Source organism: Zophobas morio, unplaced genomic scaffold, assembly GCF_036711695.1.
Source record: "Zophobas morio isolate AGI-343-1 ecotype UQ-CSIRO unplaced genomic scaffold, CSIRO_AGI_Zmor_V1 ptg000031l, whole genome shotgun sequence".
Classification (NCBI taxonomy): Eukaryota; Metazoa; Arthropoda; class Insecta; order Coleoptera; family Tenebrionidae; genus Zophobas; species Zophobas morio.
Window position 1 is genome coordinate 11,559,477 of NW_026972136.1, and position 15,830 is coordinate 11,575,306.

General features: G+C 33.9%; 1 protein-coding gene and 2 long non-coding RNA genes across 4 annotated transcripts in view; 1 reads left to right on the plus strand and 2 right to left on the minus strand.

The window, feature by feature from the left end:
* The window catches only part of LOC135139276 (epithelial discoidin domain-containing receptor 1-like), a 466,539-nt gene that overhangs the window by 315,471 nt on the left and 135,238 nt on the right, over nucleotides 1-15,830 (minus strand). The window lies entirely within an intron of this gene.
* Nucleotides 4,126-4,924, minus strand: LOC135139567 (uncharacterized). The gene is made up of 3 exons (XR_010282178.1): nucleotides 4,804-4,924; nucleotides 4,335-4,717; nucleotides 4,126-4,287 (listed from the first exon to the last, which is right to left on the minus strand). It is a non-coding gene; the product is annotated as an uncharacterized LOC135139567 (long non-coding RNA).
* LOC135139319 (uncharacterized) lies at nucleotides 8,236-8,633 on the plus strand. Its single transcript, XR_010282148.1, has 2 exons — nucleotides 8,236-8,323; nucleotides 8,448-8,633. It is a non-coding gene; the product is annotated as an uncharacterized LOC135139319 (long non-coding RNA).

The following is a 15,830-nucleotide window of genomic DNA, read 5'->3' on the forward strand; positions in this document are numbered from 1 at the left end:
TGCAAACTTCCTGTATACTTTTTCAAATTTTTTAGAATCTTTATAAAAAAGGAATAAAGCGATATATCAGATGTAAAGACAGTTTTCGAGACATTTAAATTTTGAGGGAACAAAATCGTCATCTATAAAAATTCACACTTCCACCATTTTCAAAGGTGAGAAAGAGAGTCATATATTTGTTTTAAAAATGTGACACCCTGTATTTTACACACTTTTAGAACTGGTCTTTAACTAAGATTTCCTTTGATACCTACCAGGTTTCTCAGGATTTTTCTTAATAATACTTACATACTTAGAAATAACTATGTTCAAAAATGTTGTAAAAAACAAGGCATTCCAAACAGTCGTTAATTTTTACTTCCCGAGCCTAAGCTAAGGAAGTATTGTAATCGAGTCCATTGGGGACTGGCTACATTTATGTTTTCTTGACGTTTCATGACCCCTAGAGTACGAAAACAGGTCTCTGGTTTCCTTCTGTCAGTTTGCCGTCTATCGTTTGTCCGCGTCTGTGTCGATTTTGATTAATAAACAGATAATCTCCGAAACTACTCCACCGATTGTTATAAAATTTTATATATAAGTTAGACATATCGTGTAGATGGTAAAACAACAACCAAAATTGGCTTAATCGTCTACATCACCAATGTGATGACATCCCCTCAAAATTTTTTAGTAAGTAGGATTTGAATTTCATAAAATAAGATACTCCTGTACTTGGTGTTTATGAATCTGTCTTCAGATTTTCCCAAAAAAATCGAATTTGTACACCAACCTTTTTATTAGTATAGCCGGAGTCCGTACAAGGTTTTTCGATACTTTATCACGTACTTACGTTGAAATGTGGCATGGGATTTTTTGTTTTTTTACACAGTTACTATTATTATCTATTATATTTTTTATTGATCAAATCTCAAGAACTGTACACCCTGGTATTTTATTATCGGTATTAAACTGCTCATATCGGAACACATACGTGTCCTTGCTGAAATAATGTTGATCAAAATATTTTTAAATGGGAAAACTCTCTAATACAGCTTTACTTTATAAATGTATTTATATTTTTGCAGGAACTTTTAATCCGTTCCTTATCATGGGTTCACTACAAGAACACTCCAAACCAAATATAAACAAGTGTGTTTTCGTAACATAATGCGTTGGAATCAATGATGGGGTATGGGTGACTAAAGTACGACACATTAAATATAGAGTGTCAAAACACATTTACAGGATGTAAATTAGCTTTTAGCTGGTTATTATTTATTTATATTTGTTTTAATGTACAAAGGCTATCTCAAATAAAAGTTTGCAAAATAAAACTTTTTGATTTTTCAAAGAAGCAGGAGGGAAGTCCTGTTCAAATAACTTTCGACCATTTTTTTCTTGTTTAATCTGTCTTGTTCTTTATCCGTAAAACGATCTTCCATTACAAACAAGAGGTCAAGGGATCAAAGCCAGTGCTGGCCCTCAGAATTTTTTATTGATCAAATCGAAAACGGTTCATTCTTTCTTCCAGAAAATTTGATAACACAGTACTCTTATTATTAGTACTACACTGCATTCACTGCAATTGATCGTTAGTCGTTACAAAATTTTGTTATGAAAAACTCACTTGAAACATAGGCATTCTTTACCTCTTGTTTGACAGCCCATACGTAGCTTTATTTAACTTATTCCCAAAATCAAATTTTATTTTTATATTGTTCGATTTTACTTCAGAGGCGAGAAAAGTTTTGCCCAAACAACCTTAGACCAGACATCAAATACCTTACTGAAATGCAAACGGTGACTTCCACATATAGCATTTTGAAAATTTTCAGTTTGAGTAGGAAAATATCCGTTTTGCTTAAGAGAGAAGAATTAATTTTTATTAAAAAAATATAAACTCCTAGATTTTATTATTTATTTATTAAAATAAAACCCAACTTCCGTTCTTCAGAGGCAGTAAGAATGAATGATCAAAACGGAATAGCGGAAGGTGGGCGGGGTCAATTTTTACTTTGTTTTAAATCTCAGATTCTACGGCTGGTCAAAATAGAATTCAATTCCCATTTTACAATAAATAAAACAAGTCAGCGAAATAGAAAAAAGAGGTGATTGGAGCTGAGTTTACATTCATTCTAATGAGTCTTATAAGCAAGTACTAGCCCCGCCCACCCGCCCTCTATTTTCTTAAAGAATAAATCATTTGCCAAAATTAGTCTTACCTTACCAAGAATAAGGCCCGCCCACCCGCCCTCTATTTTCTTAGAGGGTACGTCATTTCGCTAAAATCAGTCTTATCTTGGCAAGTTATAACAAAAAATGAAAAACTGAAAAATTGCAAATCTAAAGAATGAAACATTTTTTCGAAAAACGAAATTAAAATTTAATAAAAATTAATTTTTATTAAAACAAAATGTACTCCTAGATTTCGTTATTCGTTAATATAAAATTCCGTTCTTCAGAGCCAATAAGAATAAATGATCAAAACGGAATAGCGGTATGTGGGTGAGGCCAATTTTTTCTTCGTTTTAAATCTTATTAGAGTCTAGCAATTGTCAAAATAGAATCCAATTCCTATTTTACAGTAAATAAAATGAATGAGTGATGTTAGCTTTTTTCTAAGATTCTTATAAGCGAGCACCTACTCTCTCTTCATGCACTAGCCCCGCCCACCCACCCTCTATTTTCTTAGAGGATATCTGATTTGCCAAAATTAGTTTTATCTTAGCATGTACTAGGCCCGCACATCCACGCTCTCTTTTTTTAGAGGGCATGTCATTCGCTAAAATCAGTCTTATCTTATCTTAGCAAGTCTAACAAAAAACGAAAAATTGAAAAATTGCAAATCTAAAAATTGAAACATTTTTCGAAAAAAAAATTAAAATTTAGTAGAAATTAATTTGAATTTAAACAAATGTCTCCTAGATTCTATTATTTATCAGTATAATATCCAACTTCCGTTCTTCGGAGCCAGTAAAAATGAATGATCAAAAAGGAATAGGAGTAGGTGGGTGGGGCCACTTTTTACTTTATTTTAAGTCTTAGTTTCCAGCACTGGTCAAAATAGAATTCAGTTACCGTTTTACAATAAGAAAATGGGTCAGTGAAATAGAAAAAAGAGGCAGGCGGGGCTTAGTTTAGCTTTTTCCTAAAGAGTCTTCTTATGAGTAAGCAGTAGCCCCGCCCACCTACCCCCTCTTCATTCCAGTGACTACTCTTCATATTGTTCAGTTTTATCTTAGCGAGTACTAGCCCCGCCCACCCTTCCTCTATTCTTAAAGAGCATGTCATTTGTCAAAATTAGCTTCATCTTGGCAAGTACTGCAGACCTTCCCCTAAATTTGGCCTTCTTTAATTTTAATTTGATGTAGCAACTTCGGAACACATTTTGTAAATTAAATACGGTAGTATTACTTAAGAGTAAGAAAAAGCTGTATGCAAACTGTATAGTAAATTGCTAATGAAAGTTGCTAAATATAAAAAAAAGCTTTGAGTTCACTGATCACTGTTCACCATGTCATAACCAGAGCTATAGATATTATTTAAAATCTAGAATCCAGCGAAGTGTGGAAGAATAACGCTTTTTCTTTTAGTAATACATTAAAAAATTCCTTACGTCGATTCGGCGTTCACCTACAGAAACAAAATATAAATTTAGATAGGTAGATTAAAAAATGTGGGAAATTAGTCCCTCCTGGCAAAATTAATTTTGAACAATTTTAAAGCTTTTTATAAAGTTATAAAATAAAGGAAACTATGAATAAAGATTTAATATCTCTAAAATTATTTTAAATAATAAGTCCCATGGATTTCATGTACCCCACAGGAAGTAGAATTTTTTCTTTACTCAAGAAGCAGTCCTTAACATCTATCATAGAGTTTGTGAATGTGTCTATATTTCTATTTGTGCGAATCCAAGACTTACTTACCACACACATACCAATACCTTTATATATCATATATCTTTATTGTAATAATAACACCGTTCAGTTAACTATTAGAAGCCAGACTGTATCTAATTATTTAACAGTCGTACAATTAAAGATAATAACCATTAAAAATGTTAAAATATATTTCAAATTTGTATTGTTACTATTTACAGTACAGCTACAAAATAGTAATATTTTACACTCTAATCAGCAACTATGAGTGATTTCAGATCATCATTATTATTACTATGATGAGAAAAGTAAAAAGTAAAAAGTGACATAATTTTTGGATTTAAATTGCTCAAGAACATAATTGACTGCACTGAATTGGTCAATTTATTTCAGTTTCTAGTTCCAAGGTTAGCTAGTCGTTGTACTGAAACTTTTGTGTTAAACTTTCATAAGACAAGCTATGGTACTTACTGTTGTATAATCGACAATATCTCTCGAGCAATTAACTCTCTCGAAGTAAAAACAGATGTTATGCAGTTATCTTTACGTTCTTTGGTTAGAGAATTAAGAAATTAATAATTAACAAAAATAAGTATTGTTTTCATTTTGATCTTAAATATATTAGGAATAGTTTTTCTTTTCTCAAATTGTCACAATTGGATGTATTCTGTTCGACAATAAATATTATTATTATTATTATTATTATAACAATCGTCGAATTCCTGATCGCATCCACAACATTTCCCTATTATTATAATAACTATTACTACACCAATACATGTGTATCCAAAATATTTTTCCCATAAATTAACAATAAACTTGTCACGTGTTTTGTGGTCAGCATGAAACCAAAGCTAAAAGAGAAGAAACACGATTTATTTTTTTTTTAAATCATACGGACAGAAAATTTGAATAGCAGTGGTAATGAAAAAATACTTACATAAACACAAAAAATCACTATCGACGCAATACCTATAACTCTTTTAGCTACCATAATTTTATTCCGGCGTTCAGTATTATTTAATTTAAATAGAACCACGCACTCTTACAATACAACAATCATAAAGAGCGCACAATCCTAACTAAAAATTTTCTCACATAGACAAGTGACAGAATAGCTATCTTAAAAATGATAACAAAAAAAGATAAAAACAGTAGACGACTTTTTTTGATATCAAAAAATTTTACCGATAACTGAGTAGAAAAACAATGATTTATTACTTTTAATATAAAATTATGAGTTCAGACTTAGAACCGAGTTGGTGGAGACAAATTTAAGTTTTAATGTAATTTAAAATAAGCATTTTTGAACTGTTACAAAAAGGCGGATTATTTCCAAAACAAATGTGTAAACCTTCCATTTTTTGTGTTTAGTATTTATTATACAAAGTATTTGTTTTAAGACACATTTCTCCAAATAAATAGAAACAGCATTCATTCGAAATTAATTTCGAACTTAGCGAATGTAAATGGAGAAAACATTACCTTGGGGTATTAAACAAGCTTAATTAACTTCGCAGCAAAGCTCAAAAAATATTCTGCTGAATGGTAAATGTCCATTAGCGAATATAAAATTAAATTAATTCCTTTGGTAAATTTCGAACACGCCGAAGAAAAAACGACGCATTCACATTAAAATTAATTTGATTTAGTCATTGTATCGCGCCTTTTCATTGTGACACACGAACAATGGGAGCTTTAAACGTCACTCACTAACTTAATAAAAATGATGACATCCCTGACGCACCGGTACAAACTCCATCTTTGACTTCTCACGTTTTGCTTTGTTATTAGAATAAAAATCATCCACGGTGAAGTGTCAAATTTAATTAGCGAGCTTTAAAAAAGTATAATCAGCAAATTGGACTCTCCTAAAGCTTGTAGGGAAAAAGCAACAATATGTGCCGATGTTGGAGCTCACTCTAGGGATGCTCGAATTTAATTAACAACACCAACATATCGCCGGTTCGTGTTCGTCAGGTATCCACGGTCTAAAACGTCCAGATATTGCCGCAGGAACACTTCAATAACAAAAAATTTTAATTAAAACGTTCCTTCGTTGTTGTCGAAATTCTGTAAGCGTTCCTCTAATCAGTTTTTATTAAATTAGATAGAGCTCTCGCTACCGAAGCGAGTGAAAACAAATCCGTTCAATTACGGGTGTTTTTATTCAAAAGTTTGTGTTTTCTTACGGAATGTTACAACAATCGCAGTAAAACAAATACAGAACTGCTTTCCCAACATGCACACTCTTGTCGGGATTTTTATATAAATTTGTCAAAATTTGTTTGAATTCAGCATTTTAAGCTTCTCGTGTGCAAGCACTTATCTTAACTCAGGTGTTTAATTATTAAAGACGTATGAATTTGGGGAAAGTGCTGACAAAATATGTAAAATCGTCTGCTGAATTATGCATAGTCCACATACTAGGAAAATGATTCCGGCGAATCAAAATTTATAATTTCAGAATATCAGACGAAGATTCCGTTCCACCTGGCGTAAAAGAGAATATTTTAAGCTAATCTCATAATTTCATTTTAATTTTCGCATCTTTGGCCCCGCCGACACCCACTTGTTCTCGACGTATTTCCTGTTTCAAAATTTATTTTTATATCAAAAGGGAGTTTGTTTTGCCTGATGAATATTCACTTTGAAGACCCATAATGTAATGCTCCTGAATTCAGTCGTTTGATATGTAGAGCTTCTTTGACGATGAAAAATAAATATTTTACTTTTATTTCTTTTTGCAGTCCGGGCGTTACCAAGGCGGGATTTTATGGAAATTTTCTTTTAATTTCGACATGAATGTTTCACGAGGCGCCGAGAAAAAAGTGCTCGCGAATAAAATTCCCAAAGTAAATTAGATGCTACACTTACTCACATTACGACGAATTTACATTTCATACATCCGAACCGGTCTTTGCAGGCAGCTTCTTTATCGACCTCTTAATTAATCATCGACGCAATTAAGACGTCAGCGGAGCTTTTCGACCCACCGAAAAGCTTCCATCAAGCATTAAAAACTTTTATTACACAATGTGATCTCGAACAAAATAATCACTTATTGCAGCCTGTTCTCAGGTCCGGTTAATTAACAAGTTTAAACAAGAGAAAGGGGTATCGGACCGAACACAAAGGACAAACTTTCAATTTGCAAGATGCAAATCGAATACGAGTTCCAAAACGATGAAGCAGATTAAAAGTGCTTCATTACTTGGACCAAATTCATTAGCGTGATATAAATTAAGTTTCTGATTCTTAATTGAAACAAGAAGCTCACGAATTAAAAATGCGAGCTTTTGAAAAGACCGGGGGCTTTTTTATTTAACCGAATCACTGAATAAAAGCATTTTCTTAATTGTATCTTGGTGCCGACAGGAATTCGATTGGATATGCGCCATTTCACCCAAAATTGTAAGATTATTGTCGAACGAAACTAAATTTTATCAATGCACCGGGATCACATTAGTCACCAAAAGATATCAAACGTTGCTAATCTCTGAGTACTATCAGGTCTTGTAGGTGCATTGTCAGATAAGGAATATTGTAACAATATTATCAACAGTAAATTCTAATAAAAAGAAAAATATTAATTGCGAAATAACACCTGAAATAGATTATTTTACCCTTATCTACCGGCTTTTGAAAATATTTTAAGTAAAGGTGTGACGACGCGCAGATAAGCTAACGGGAATTACATAAATCTGTTTTAAATTTTTAATAAACTTTTAACGAACTATGATAACTGTATTCATAACTTGCTCCGATATATAGGATGTTTCACGGCAATTGAACGATTAAATGCACTCAAAGCGACTAAATATGTGGAAGATAAAATGTCATACAAAAATAAAAAAAAAGTATATTTAAATAGATTACAGGACTTGCAGTCAGGTGGTCTCCATGGTATAATTTATTTCATATACCGATATTTGTTTTTTAATTGTATTTTATGGTTATATTTAACTGGCACATCCTGTACAAAAATACTTCTTGTAGCTAGAATCTCAAGAAACATGAAGCATAATGGAAGTAGTTAATTAATTACTTAATATGTGTGAAATATTATCTTTGTGATTTAGCACCCACAGATTCATGGAAAAAAATGTGGGCAAAATGAAGAAATCAAGTAGACTCGTATTACCTATTGTTAGATTTAATTTAATATTTTGAGGTTCATTCTAACTACCTTTGCATTCTTTTCTTTTCGACAATTTGCGTAGGAAAATGAGATCATATTTTGGTAGAATATTTTTAAAACAAGCCATTGTTTACAAAAACTTGTTTTGAATCGTTATCAGTAAATAAATTTCCTATTGTTTTCACTGTATAAAAGAGGCTTACTTTCTCAAATTTCAGTACATGTTTTTCTGTTCTACTAGTGTTTTTAATATTACAAGGAAATCAAAATGGTGCAGCAAACTTTTTATCTTATCGTTCTGTTAATGCTTTTGGTATTCGTAAGTATTGATTTTGTTCAGCTACTATTAGATTCACGTACATAATTAGGCATGAGTTCATGTTAACAAAATGACTGCAAATTTTGTTGAAACGGGAGAATAACCAGTGATATTTTTCTTGCAGAGTCATGGTCAACCATTAGATAACTTTGATGGTGAAACCCTTTGGAGGACTGCTAGAAGTTTGGCAGAAATAACGAAACAGGCTGTTAACGTGTTTAGAAGTCTCATGGCTGACTGAGATAAAAGATACATTGCTAAATAACCAAATATATTTAAAAAAGTTTAGTTAATAAAATACTAAATAATTTTAGTTCTTTTAATAAATATAACAGACTTAACCTCATAATGAAGGTAATGTTTCGAGAAACCGCACCTCACTCAGGATGGTTAAAATTTAGTTTTACTTATTGTGTGAATGATTCCGACTCAACTGGAATGGATTTGACTAGACTCATATTCTCTCATTGACTGAACTCGACTCTACTCCTCCTGACAGTGGTCTCTATTTAAACAGTCGTACGCTTCTTCTGGAAAGATCGCGAACGTCGCCTTCGAGGTAGTTCTGGAGTCCACCATCGAGATAATTCCCGCGACTTTTCTTTATTCGAGCGCCGCCATCACCGATGATGACTAATGATGAGTCACCACCGCTCATCGCCGTATATATTAGAAAACCCATAGGTGTCGTACCGGGGCGGCGTATGGGTGTACTTCGTAACAATATTAATTCATTTTGCGATATGTTGAATGCAGCTGTTGTTTTCCGCGTCTGATTTGGATTGCTTGAAGGATCACGTGTTTAATTTTAAACAAAACGTGAGATTAAGTTTTCGGTTCCTACCATATTTTTCAAAAAGTAAATTTTACAAAACACCATCAAACACAAAACGTGGGCAGTACCATACGAAATCATTAAAGACTATAAAATAGATCCCGTTAGTTTCATCCATGTTCACATGAAATATACCCGATCGATATTACGTTGTAATTCAAAACTGGCACCATTACCACAGACATTGCAACTGCAAACCGCAAAAAACGCATCCTTTCTTCGACAAATTGATCGCAACTGCACCGATAAAGTAGAACGCGTCCAAAGGATGCGCAATTACTCTGTAACAAGATATAAATTTCATGAAGGATGTCGGTCCTTGTTGATTCTGCACTTTGCGAACATTTATGGAAGCGTGAAGCACCTCTCGAGTGGACAAGGGACAGCAGTTGCGATCATACCGTTGCTGTGACAATGATATATGGCTTCATATAATCCCCGGCAAGGAGGGACTCGACTCAAACGCGGTTGCTGTCTAGCCGGCATTAAGCTGGACATCAGAGCGACCTTTAGGGCTTTAATGCTGACACTTTCAAATATTTTATTTATAATCCCATCAACTCAACGTTGTGTCGTTTGAAATTCCAAAAACGTGCTTTTCACCTACACTGCGGCCCCAGGAAATTACCTCGTTTTGTTTCTTCAATCCCCCTCTTCGTGCTGGACCGAAATAAAGCAATCCTTTCCGGGGAGACCCGGAAAAAAAGACACATTACGGTACGAGCAAAACTGCGATACACATTCTGCGCTTGATGGGGTTTCGATGTTGCTGCAGATACCAACCTGGGAATATTAAAAAAAGGGAGAAAAAGGGAATGTGAGTGCACATTTCGTTGGGGAAACACAGGGGACGGTAGCTGCCAACTACGCTAATTGGATCAACGACTATTGAACTTTTTTAGTGAAAATTGAAACTCGTTACTAACACAAGAATATTATTAACGATAAAAGTTATCACGGGTGGTGTTTTAACACAACTGTTGCCTTTTTCATTATCCTTTTGGTTTATTACTCTTCTAAAGACTTGCAGTTTCTCATTCCACAGATTGTCAGGTCATTGAGAGAATGCAACTAAAACAATTTTCAGTCTTACCAGACAATCAATTGTTATATCTGCGTTTACTGTCCAAGTGTCGAAACAAAAAGGTCCAAACCAAAAAGCGAACACGTTTCGGTGACCAGACCGTCGAGGGCACCCTCGTTCACCGCCAACAAGTCCCCATAAATTACACTCTTTCGCGGTTTCCAGCAACTTGGAACAATTTTAAAATTTGTCCCATTTCACGTAAAGTCATAATTAACCCTCAGCCGGCATCCAGCTTGTCCCCGTGTCCCGGGCTGCGAAAAGGGTAGCGAAACATCTCTTCGACGAGTTATCTTTTCCTCGCATTTATATTTCACGACTGTCCGCATGATGGTGCATGCTTGAAGAAGGGTTGCTACTCCTCGATAATAAACAACGCTTGTGGGACAAAACTCTCAATTTCCGCCGTATTTTTAGCACGGCTGGCACACAGCCAATCTGCATTTAATGAATAAAGAACGGACTGGCCGACATGGCAACAATTATTAATAAGATTTACGGTTTGCTCCATTTAACGGCTAGTCATTTCCGGATTGTGCGACACGGGCGATAATCGATGATGTATAGAACGGGGGGATGCAAATCGCGACTACTTTGGCTTCCGGGGGACTCCTCACCTGCGACTTGAAAGCTATCTAGTTCCTGACTCAAAAAGATGATAACACTGACTTAAGTAATTACAGGGTTTGCTGTCATTTTTGAAAAATTGTTGCACAAAAAGCTACTTAATAATATAATGTTCACTAAATTATACTCCTACGAGATGTGAGAGGTATTGCCCTGAATATATGTAAATCTTGTTTATTTGAGAATAGTTTTAAGATTGATGATAGGTGATACAATTGAAAAAGTGATATCTTCTGGACGAATTTTCATTCTTCGGGTGCCTTAGGGTTCCATTCGGGAATTTTTGCTTTTCTACATAGATGTCAGCGGCCTTGCTCCAAAATTGGCCCCGAGCAATGTACGATTTGTTAAAAGGTAGGTATTATCCAAAATTAAAACAAACTTTCTTGCCGAATGGTCAATGTATACCAAAAACAATAGAGGATCAAGCACTTCGCCCTGTGGAACTCTAGAGGTGTGTTTAAATTAGAAAGTATTCTCTCATGAGATTTGAATACATACATAACTGTAAATCCTGATATAATAAAAATCTAAATAATTCGCATATGAGATATCATTGATCGTTTCCGAATTAATATTAATAAATAATCAATCCATAATGATAGAAGTATTGTCTCAATGCCGATCATTTTCGGGTCGATGGTGTAGTCAAAATGGTAAATAATCAGGGTTGGGCACTATTTGAACTACTTGTAATTGAAATACAGTATTTGAAATACAATTGTATTTTGTAATTTGTATTTCAAATACATGACACAAATGTATTTTGTATTTTGTATTTCAAATACATTTTAACTTGTATTTTTGTATTTTCAATTACTTGAAATACATTTTATCAAACTACTCATTACAACAGTTTTGCGATCGTGTATGTTCGTGTACTTCGAGAAGTAACAGGATATTCTATGGTTGTAACCAAGGTTAGTTAATAGAGAATATAAATCTATTAAATGACTTTGGGTTGTAACAGAGAACATAGAGAAGCGCCATAGTTTAAATTAAATGACGGTTGAGAACTTCGCAATTTATGTTGGCAGCAGTGTTTGGTTCTAACTAGGAATAAAATTAACTAGAAGAAATGTCACAATATTTTTAACGACGCGTTTTACTTTCGACAAATTGACACTAGATGGACATGGAATGTAACATACAGGGCCAACCAAAGACTTCAAATATATATAGACCGGCGATAAAACGAAAAAGCTGAAGCTAACCGGTCGCCATTTTGGATGTGACCGAAACCGCGGGAAGTTTAAAATCGTATACAATCGACTTCATATGAATAGTGAGTTTGCACACTATACACACACAAACTAATAAACTTCAACAACACTATAATTGCTGAATCTTAAATGCACGGAAACACGATCAAAAGAACCAAAGAAACTGTGATCACATCCACGTCACAACTGAAAGTGATACATAAAAAAGAAATAGGTTATGGGTATGGGTAGTTGCGGTGTTATTAGTGACAGAAAAGTAACAGCAATGGCGGCGATTTCTGTTGACAGAACTGCTTCACGAAATACAATAGAATTTAGGGTGACAGCCAGTCTATATATATTTGAAGTCTTTGGGGCCAACTTATAAAGATAGTGAAAGAATTCTGACAGTTAACTTTAAAATTTTTATGAACGAGCTTCTATCAAAATTTTATTTTTGCCACTGTTCTGAACATATTTTGTATTTTTAAAAGTATTTGAAATACTATTTTGTATTTTGTATTTCAACTACAAGACATAAATGTATTTTGTAATTTGTATTTCAAATACATTAAATTGAAGTATTTTGTATTTTGTATTTCAATTACAGTGGAAAGTGTATTTTGCCCAACCCTGTAAATAATAATATTAATAACAATAATAAAAAAGAGTAATGAAATGTATGATTTATTTCGGGGAAAGGGCGGCAGCACTAAAACCGGCCATATAAATAAATCACAAATTTACATAACTTTTTATACGGAGATCCCGACAGTATCAAAGCGATCATTGTAACGGCCCCAATCGCACATGGAGCTGTGTTAAAATATCGTTTGAGGTCCCGGGAGTCTGATATTTTTCTTGAGGGGACCCACATTGTTGGGAAGTTTGAGGTTCAATTTAGATTTGGGAGAAATGAGTCGTCTAATCGAAAAGTTGTTAGGCGTAGCCAATTTTCTGATGTGGAGGTAGAACGTCGATGTGAACGTAAATATTGCCGGTATGAAAACACGGTAAAAGCTCTGAAATATCGGATTTCCGTCATTTTATTACAGAAATACTAAAAGCCTCTTTATAGGTAGTCGTTCGAGTCTTGAATAACAACGTTCGAGATAATGTAACTGGCGAGTAGTTGATTTAAGTAAAAAACTCGAACAATCAAAGAAAAATGACTGCGACAACGCGAATTGTTCTCTTAAGACCTGATCGATTAAGAAATTTGAATGCAGAAGGCGCGTCGGCTCCTCGTAACTATTGATTCGTTTTATTGGTCTGTTTGAGCGGTTGATTCTATCTGAACATCTGCACTCAAATACATATTTCCTTCAAAAGATATTTCCTCGGCAAGTCATTATTCCGTACAGTTCACATCCCTAAATTTCCTTTTGCAGTATCCAATTTCGAGAATATCTCGATCCAGGTAACGTACAGACATTGAGAGACGGCGGTCTCTGTATATTGGCAGAACACACAACCTCCACCTCCGGCCCCCCGCATTCCCACCTTGTTAGGAGGTTTTCGCGAGTTCCTCCATATACCCACAGGTTGCTAAAGCCGCGCAACCATAGCAACGGCAGCATTCCTACTCCTCAATGACGGTAAAACACGCAAGGGATCCTCCTTACGTTCCTTGCACTAGAGAGTTGCACTTCAACTCACACCGGGACGACGAATTATTGAGCTTATCATACCTCCACAAGGGTCTGATGTTGGCGTAACGAGCTTCTTCACCGAGAAAAGCATCGACCAAGTGCATGGCTGGGGTCAGCTTGAGGAGTCATTTACAGCGTACTCCGTCGCTAATTTTGCCACTATTGAATAAGCGAGTAGGAAATCTAAATATACACAAGTGCTACAATATATACGATTTTGTTCTAGTATTACTTTCTATAGTATAAAATACTAGCATTGGGTCTAGTTGGTTTATAAGAATCGTTAATGCGTGTCGTTTTTGCTTCTGATCAAGCTTTAATTTTAAAATAGTCGCATTTCCTGAGCTCACCAAAGAGTTCCTTTTATAGTTAGCACTTGTTTAGAATTCAATCGTGGAATTCTAAAGTTAATTTCGCTTAACACTAAAATACAGTCAGCAGCTTCCATAAAAATTTAACAACTTACAAGTTCATTGAGTGTTGAGAAAGTCATAACTGAATCCGTTAAGTAAGTAGATCGTAACTTCTAGTAGGATATGTACCCTCTATAACGAAACTCATTTTTTTAAATATCGTTGCAAACACATTATGACCTAAATTTAAACAAAACAAAATGAAAAGAAATTATTTAAGTACTTCGGTTACTTGTAATTATTTTTCCAAAAGTGCTTATTAAAAGCTTCTAATAAACTGATCTGGATTGTAATGGTGATGATTTAAAACGCTTGACTGCTTGTTGACCGTTACAACCTAGAATGTGTTCATGCACATCTGATTCATAGAACCTTTCTTATCAAACAAGCAATCAGAGACCAGGTCAGGGTTGTAAATTATCATTACCGAAATCCAAAGCACTTTATTGATGGTTTCCAATAAAGAGAAAGTAAATGTTACTACTACTTTAATCCTAGTCTCCTACATTGTGTGAATTTTACGTAATATAAAGTTGCTTAATAGGCTAATGCTAATTCATAAACATTGAAATAGCATCATTTTATTTTAATGGTATACAATTTTCAATGGTGCGCAATATCGTTCTTAGAACAAAAAATTGCAAAGAATATAGATCTGATCCTTGAGAGACCCCAGACGACTTATAATTTTTATAGTGCACCAGATGTTCGCTGTTAAAAAATATATGGAGTAAATAAAAACAAGTAGCGAAGAAAAGTCATATATGTAAGTTCCGCCATAAAATGAAGTGTTGTATCTGATCAACTGCTGTTGGAAAATCAATACAAACGACTTCCACCTATTCTTTGCTATCACTACTTTCAATCATGCTAATTTATAATTTCGGTTCGAACGCATGGTGGAATGAATGGTGATATAATGTTATTGAATCCTTTATAATAATAGTTATTACTATTATTATTTAAATATCTCGCAGGGCCAATCCCAGTTATGTATGTTATCTAAGATCTTATAAACAAATAATCACATGAATAATAAGACATATTAACAAACTCCTAATCTCCAATAATGAACTAATAATTTTCAACCAAAAAACTCCACGTAACTCTTTACAAAAAAAATCACTCAAAAAGGTCAATGAAAAAAAGCCGCAAATCATTATTTCGAGAACAAAGGTATTTGAATAAAAGGCGTAATACACGTTCCAAATTAGCAGTGTGGGTGGCATAGTATGAAAACTAGATGAAGAAATTCAGATTTAATAAATATATCAAATAAACGACTTCAAGTACGATTTTCGGAAAAAAAAATTAAAATTCCTAATAACAAAAGCTAAAGCTGAACAAATTTGAAAACTGACATAATTTATATAGTCAGTTACATTTAAAACTAACATAGTCAAAGAGAATTAATTGTTTCGTTGGACTAAATATGTCACTACCACAGGTTTGTCTTCATAATTAAATTTTTTTGAAGACGCTGATAAAAACTACATAGAAATTATCTCGCCCACATTAAAAAAATAATATTTAAAACAGTTTACCAACGACGACCCAAAATGCAAACCTACCACATACAGTGAAGAATTTAATGGGACAGAGGAAAAAATTAAAGGCACGAAATTTGTTGATAAGTAAGTATAGTTTAAACTAATGTCTCAAAGACTTTGGAGAAATCAAATTTCAATTTGATG